The sequence below is a fragment of the Talpa occidentalis genome, unplaced genomic scaffold (genome assembly GCF_014898055.3).
Source record: "Talpa occidentalis isolate TD23 unplaced genomic scaffold, MPIMG_talOcc4v2.1 talOcc4.18, whole genome shotgun sequence".
Lineage (NCBI taxonomy): Eukaryota > Metazoa > Chordata > Mammalia > Eulipotyphla > Talpidae > Talpa > Talpa occidentalis.
The window spans coordinates 12,667,848-12,676,136 of NW_023601851.1; positions in this window are offsets into that span (position 1 = coordinate 12,667,848).

Here is an 8,289-nt window from a genome sequence, read left to right on the forward strand (position 1 = left end):
ATACACTTCCATCCATGATATTATGTTGCCATTAGATGAAGCATTCCTTGCCACTAAAGAAGGAAAGATAAGTTTGACTCACCAATAGGGGCTCTAATAAAGGAAAATGAAAGTGACTATGAAAAGTGGGTCTGAATTGAGACTAAAGAAAGGAAGCTTAGATCCTGAATATAGACTTTTGGTTGATTCTTTGCCTTTCCCCCTCTTCCAGGCAAGTTGTAGATTTCAAGTCAGTCTCACAAAATGAGTCCTTCTAAAGCCCGTGCAGTGTTCAGGATGGGAGCAACTTGGAACCTGAAGAACAAAATTTTCCAGATTGGTCTATTTTTTCCTAAAATCCATTTCACCAATCCTGACACAAAGGGTGTGGAACACAGGGTTATGAAATTTAACAGTCTGGTGAGAGAATTTATTCTTGTTTCTGGGAACTTGAGGCTTCTGAACACAATGGGCAACAAAACAATTCAGCCTTACTAGGAAAAATTTCTTTCCTACAATTGTCTGATTCTTTCAAAACAAAAACTAACAAATTGTGTGATCCTGAATAGGCCTGGGCTTCCACCTCTAAAAAATGAGGGGAATTGATTAGATGACCTCTAAGATACCTTTCAATCTAAAGTTTCACCATTCTATTACTTTTCTCAGGAGGATAAGGTTAGACTCAAACTACCAGGAAGGAATGGTTTAATTCAACAAATATGTATTGATCATTTATTGTGGTTTCCTTATGGGCTAGTTCCAGACTCCAGAAATAGGTAAGACAGATTCTGTTCACGATGTAGGAAAGAAGGCAGATACACTAGCAAATAATCTTAACATATAGTAATAATGGCAGCAATAAAAATTCAAATACAAGCTTTGCAGGAGATGGGTATGGAAAGACAGAAGTTACAAAATGAGAGCAGGAGACTGAGTTTTTAATCAAGGAAAATACATGATCAGAGTTAAGTTTAAACCAGTCACTCTTAGAGGTAAATAGAAACAGGCAACAGAGACATTCAGTTATCTATGCAGACATCTTGAGCAGCCCCTGTGTTAGACAAGGAAAAACTTCTTGCTCTGTTTTATGAATGAGGTGTGGAAATGTATAAAACCTAACATTTTCAATGAAAGTAAATGGAGTTCTGTCCCGGCCACTTTAAAGGAACAAGAATAAAGGGGCCTTTAAGTTTTATCCTGCCCAATGATTTTGTTACATCATATTCACTTTCCTTCAGGATAATAAACCACCTGTTAACTAGATGGCATGGGGTTAAGCCATTAAGTTGTTTATTATCTACCACTTCCCTAACATTGAGGTAGGCACAGTGGGAAGGAAAATGATAAATCTGGAAGGAACGTGGGGAGTGCAAGCTGTGTTTGGGGGATGGTGAATAAATTAATCTGGCTGGAATGGAAGGAACTAGAGAGAGAAGGTGCCAGATTGGAGACAGCTGACAGGGTTTATTTCAGGCTTGGGAGAATAATTTCTTCCTGTAGGCAAAGCTTGACAGTTGAATTGAAAGTTCGGCTCGTTAACACTGCAAAGTCCCACCTGAGGCAGTGTGACAGGAATTGGCTTCATTTCTCTGCTGCATTTCAAACACCACAACTGTTACCTCTACCTTATTAAGCATAAGCCTTTTTCCAAAGTGCTTTTTGAAGCTTCTCACTTCACATAGATGGTTGAATTAAATTCTCCCAGTAGAGGACAGTCTAAACCCACAGATTCTTAAGCCTCCCTCCCCACCCCCTTTCCTATTTCTTAATTTCCCCCACTAATTTTTTAAAAGATGCATTTTAACCTCCTACTCATCAGATACATCTGTCTTTGAATAGCAGCAACCACTCTATCAAAACTGGGGTGGAGCAGACAGGCTTATCACCGCAGTTCTTGGCCCTAAGTGGCCCCGTTTGTGGACCCTGAAACAGCAAGCCTTGCTTTAGCACCTTGAAGAGGTAACTGTTTTCTCCTGTGACTGGGGGTGAGATACTGTATGAGATTCCTACAATGGCCCATGGCTGTGTATCTAGCACAGAAATAATCATGAGTTGAATATAATTATATTAAAGATCCAGAAAGCACATCTCCAATGGTGGGATTTTAGTGCAATGAGGGAAAGGTTTAATTTCAAGAGAATTAAGGGGATGGGGTCCTTTCTTTTGCTTTTCTTTCCACGAGGTGATTCAGGTCTCCAACTCATGATCTCCTGGTGCCTCTGACCTCTTTATAATGGATTCCACATCATTAGCCTAGAAGGTTGTTAGCCTAAAGGGTTTGGTAGTGGTGACAACTTCATTGCATCTAAAGTATGTATAGGGTAGGGGCTCCTTCTTTGAGACAGGGACAGTCACATCAGAATGTAGGTAGGTGATCTTGTCTCTCAACTTCCCAGTGCAGAAAGAGCAGTCCCAACACCCTTGATTAATGCTACAACCCAAGCATCCATCTATCAGGTGTGTCTAGACACTCAGGCACCCTAAGGAAACTTCTGGAAAGCTAATCATGAGGTGCATTAGTTTACTATTGCTGCTATAACAAATTACCACAAATTTAGTGGATTAAAAAAATCACAGGTTGGACCTCCCTGGTAGCATAGCGGGTTGAGCGCCGCTCTGTGAAGCTATCCGCAGCCTCTGCAGCGCAGATTTGATTCTGAGCCAGCCAGGGAAAAACCCACATGACGTGACAGACCTCTCCTGCCTGGCCCGCTGATCCCCTCAGCAGTGTCTTCAGTCCGTCTGCCTGTTCTGCTCCCCGCTCTGTCTCTGGTGAATTCTCTCACCCCCCCACGCCTCTGGCCTATACCCCAGTTCTTGTATAAATAAAATAAATAAATCTTAAAAAAAAAAAGCATAGGTTTATTATCACACAGTCTCTAGATCAGAAACCCAACATGGATTTCACTTAGCTGAAAATAAAGGAGTTGACAGGGCTGCATTCCTTTCTGGAGGCTCCTGGGAGAATCTGTCTCCTTGCCTTTTCCAGTTTCTAGTAGTTGCTCACATCCTTTGGCTCTGCACCTTCATCCTTTAAAGCAAGCAGTGTGGTAATTCCTACCATTTTTGTCATCACTCCCTTCAGCTGGGAGCAGAATTCCACTTTCAAGGATTCATGTGATTGGAATGGACTCACTTGGGGGGCCTCTCTGGTGGTGCAAGGGGTTAATGCAACCTATGAGGCTATCCTCAGCCACTGCTGACGAGTTTGATTCCCTGCCGGGAAGATGACCCACATGGCACAGCAGATCTCTCCTGTCTCACCCGCCAGCAACTCCCCTCAGCAGTGTATTTTAGTCAGTCTGCCTGTTCTGTTCCCTACTCTGTCTCTGGTGAATCCTCTCACCCCCCACACCTCTGGCCTGTACCCCAGTTCTTGTATGCATAAATAATAAATCTTAAAAAAAAAATAGAATGGACCCACCTGGGTAATCCAGGCTACTCCCCCCACCCATCTCCATGGCCTTATCTTATTCGCACGTGAAAATTCTTTTACCATATATTCATAGGTTCTAGCATTTAGGAGGCAGATACTTCCTCCTCTGGGAGGCCATTATTCTGCCTGCCACATAGACAGCATATATATCAGGGAGCAACCCTCTCTAGGCAGAGGGAGGAGCTCGTAGGAAGGTGTCCAGATGAGGATTGTGTGTGTTCTAGAAGCTGCAGGGAGTATAGTAAAGGCCAAAGCACGGTCTATATTGAAATGAAGGAGGGTGTTATTCATTCAACACACTTGAATACCTAGTACATGACAGGCACTGCTCTGCGGATGCAAGGATTAGTGAAACAAAGTTTCTGTTCTCCGAGGCTACAGTGAAAATCCAGGGCCAGAGAGGGAGTGGCCCTGATTGTGGATTGAGGTTTGGACTTTACCCAGGAGTTATGTGGAACCATCCACTTGTTTGACAAGCTTTTCTTGAGTACGTTATGTCCCAGGCACTGTTCATTCTCTGCTCTGGGAATTCAGGCATTTAAAGCACAAAGTAAAAAATCCTGCCCTCGCGAACATACATACTAGTCAGTTTTAAGCAAGGAAAACAGATGGTTGTGTTAGAAAGCAATTTCTGGCCAGGGCACCGGAGTGGCAGGCCTTAATGCCCATGTCAGCAATCATAACCTTCCTGCTTTGGCACCTCCTTTTCTTTCAGGAGCCCTCTTTTCCTTTTGTCTTTCAACTGGGTACCCTGATTTAATGCTTAACATTCCCAGTGCTGTAGAAGAAAATGGAAATATGGGTCATAGCCACTACATGATAAAATGGCCCATCCCAACAGGATCCTTGTCTCTGTGGGCAAGTTCCTTTCTTGAAGGAGCTACCTTCTCATTCCTTCAGCAGCTATATTAACCTTGACCACTTTCCTTAAACATTCCTCCCCATTTTTCTCAGTAATTGCTTAGAGACTGTCAGGCAGCAGCCAGTCCTCTCAAGGCCTAGTCTCTTGTGTATGACTCTGCACAGACATCTCCTTGTGCACCCTCCTCTCAAAGATGCCCAGGCAATGTCACCCCCTATTCCTGGACCCCAAATCCTCTCAGCTCCTCTGGGGTTTTCTTCATCAATCATCTTCCTCCTTGGTTTTACCCTTAACAAAATAGCATGTTTAAGTCTTTTCCATCTGAAAAAGAAAAAAAAAATCATAAGATCTTCCTCTTGACCCTGCACCCTCCCCATCTACTGTCATATTTCTCCTTCCCATTCATTGCCAAGTTCATAGAAACAATGGTCTACACTCATGTGTCTCTTTTTTATTATTTTTTAAGATTTATTTATTTATTTATGCATATAAGAACTGGGGTACAGGCCAGAGGTGTGGGGGGGTGAGAGGATTCACCAGAGACAGAGTGGGGAACAGAACAGGCAAACTGACTGAAATACACTGCTGAGGGGAGCAGCGGGTGAGACAGGAGAGGTTTACTGTACCACGTGGGTAGCTCCCTGGCTGGGGATCGAACTCAAGCTGCAGAGGCTGTGGATAAGTTCAGAGTACTGTGCTTAACCCCTGCAACACCAGGGAGGCCCTTCTCCATTTCTTTTGCAGGCCTCTTCCTCTGCATGTCCACCGAGGTGATCTCAGACATGCCCATGACTTCATTTACTACCTATAAACCAAGCAGTCCAAACTGGGTATCATTTGCCCATGCCTCAACTATTAGTTTAGAGTCTCAATTCACTATCTACCAGGCAACCCCCCCTAAATATTCCACAGATAGCACCAACCAACACAAACTCATGATCCCCCCCATAGTTAGACACCCCTCTTTCCACCTTAGTGAACTGCCACCAATTCCTAATGCATCCAGTGGGGAACAATTTCTAGATCCCCCTCTCTCCTTAATTCACAACTTCCAACACATAAGCAAATGTTATTCATTAGGATTCCTAACTATCTCTTATATCTGTTGTTTCCTTTTCATCTCAGATGTACCCTGGGCACAGTTTGGAGATTCCCTGATGGCACTCCAGAGGAAGCCAGGGCTCCCAATCTGGGCTGCTAACCTGTATCAGGTTGGGGCAGGAAGCAAATTTGCACTCCAATTTGAGGAGTAATTTAAAGAGAGTTAAAAAAAAAAAAAAGAGATAGTTTACAAAGGACTGGCAGGGCCTAGGAAAATCACAAGGCACAGAGTGCAGCAAAGCAAGTTTCTTCATTTCCCCCCCCTCCTCCAAAGGAAGTGGGTGATTACCAGAATTAAGAGAGAGGAGGGAGAGGGAAGGGGGAAGGGAGCTATGATCTTTGGTTGAAGGTGGCCACAGCCCACAGTGATCCCAGAAAGAGGGATTCTGAGGAATAAATATCCAGACCTCCCTGAATTCCAGCTCCCCTTCCCCCCACTACTGCCATGGCTCCCCACTGGCAACTGGTTCCAGGAAGCAGAGGGCGCAGAGTGGATCTGGAGGGCCAGGGGGAAATAGTGCATCTTCCAAATGCTGTGTAATCCGCCAGCAAGTTTTCCAGATCACATTGTTATAGGACAGGGAGAGGGACAGCCCAAACCCCGCAAACCTGCCTATTCTAAATGGGTTCTGCCATCCGCCGCATCAACACAAAACATAGGAGACTTTAATGGGAAGGAACTTTCATACAATTAGGAAACAATACAGGAAAGGCAAATAATCTAAAATCTAAATCAAGCACCCAAAGTTACCCATCCCCTCGTGGGTAAAAGTCCATCCATATGGGATCGGCCCAGAGCAAGGCCCCACAGCCTGCCACAAGTCTAAAACATCTTCCAGTGGGGACCCACAGAAAAGGGCCAGAAACCACCAGACAAGGCCGGAAGGAAAAGAGCAAAATCAACATCAAGATAAAAGCTGCCATGGTCACCTCCCCACGGGTCTCACCCACATCTGTGTCACCCAGTCCACGACCAAAAGACAACCGCGGTTTCTTCACGTGTCTCTAGGCTCCATGCGCCTCCTCCAGGTCTCCTGGCTCCATCCTGCTTCCTTCCTCAGTCTCTTCTGCAACTTCTCCTCTTCCTGCTCAGCTCCACCCTCCCTTGGGTGGGGCAGGGAACCTCCCCCTTTCCTGGGGACCACCCTGTTAATTTTTATTCCACCATATCTATGGTGGAATCCCCCCTTTTAATTTTTATTCCACCATATCTATGGTGGCACAGATCTCATGGTGTAATTTTAGGAGACAGTCTTTTTTCAGGGTTACAATGTGTGTAAGAGAAGCAACAATTAGTCAGCAGCATTGTCCATGAATGTCCAGTATGACAGTTTTCCATTACTTGAAAATAGTCCATTATCCAAGCCAAAAGAAAAAAAAAATCTTAAAATTGGTTTAACTTATGCAAAAACAAATTTTCTCAACCTTGATCCCAAACTTTTTAACAGCATAGCAAAAGTTTGCAAATTAAATCTACTTTTAAACCATTTTTTCCTATTTTTGCATAAAATCAAGGGCAGAAATAACTAACAGCAATTTTTAGCTGGCTTTGTTGAAATACTCATCAGGCAGAGAGCAGGAAGTAGTCAAAGACAAAGCAACATACCAGTGAAGAACCATTATTGCCTTTAGAAATGCTAATGAAACAGCAGAGATTACAAAAAGAAAGAAAAAAAAAGTTCCAAAAAGTCCTAGCAACAAGAATCTCTGAATTTTACAAAAGCACGCCAAGTGGCCTCAGACGCCATCTTTGATCTGGCCACATGGTCCAATGTACTGCCTAATCTTTTGAGTAAAACTGGCACAGAACAATTTACACAAATTAAAATCTCTTAGCAAGTCACTACAAACAAATTACACACAAGCACACAGAATTTTCACAAAGCCCAAGCCAGTTTTTCAACAGCAAATCGACATATGAAACAAACACACTGGAGAAACTGTTATAGAGCAACCCCGATATTGGGTCCTCACCCGCGCGCTTTAAAGGGACTTATGAATACTCTACTACAGACACACACAAAAGGGTTAATAAAAGGTTTATTTACAAGAGAAAAGGAAATAAGGAAAATGTACAACTCAGGGAGAAAATAGGGAAATAAAGTCTTTAATGCGTCCTACCCGATCCGACGACCTGGAAATCCAAAGTCACTCTCAGAGTGAAACAGGGTGGTCCCCAGGAAAGGGGGAGGTTCCCTGCCCCACCCAAGGGAGGGTGGAGCTGAACAGGAGGAGGAGAAGCTGCAGAAGAGACTGAGGAAGGAAGCAGGATGGAGCCAGGAGACCTGGAAGAGGCGCATGGAGCCTAGAGACATGTGAAGAAACTGCGCTTGTCTTTTGGTCGTGGACTAGGTGACACAGACGTGGGTGAGACCCGTGGGGAGGTGACCATGGCAGCTTTTATCTTGATGTTGATTTTGCTCTTTTCCTTCCGGGCTTGTCCGGTTGTTTGTGACCCTTTTCTGTGGGTCCCCACTGGAGGATGCTTTAGACTTGTGGCAGGCTTTGGGGCCTTGCTCTGCGCCATTCCCATATGGATGGACTTTTACCCACGAGGGGACGGGTAACTTTGGGTGCTTGATTTAGAAACTAGATTATTTGCCTTACCTGTATTGTTTCCTAGTTTTATTAAAGTTCCTTCCCATTAAAGTCTCATATGTTTTGTGTTGATGCGGCGGATGGCAGAACCCATTTAGAATAGGCAGGTTTGCGGGGCTTGGGCTACCCCTCTCCCTGTCCTATAACAAGAGCTGGCCGGACGCTGCGAGCTGGTGGAGAGCCAAAATGGGGGCCCCCCCAAAGCCCACGTGTCTGCTTTTTGTATCCACCTGGCTGCTTAACCCCACCCTCAGGTCCCAGCCACCTTCCCTTTGGTGGTGATGGGATTTGGAGTTCCCAGTGTCTTTGGCTT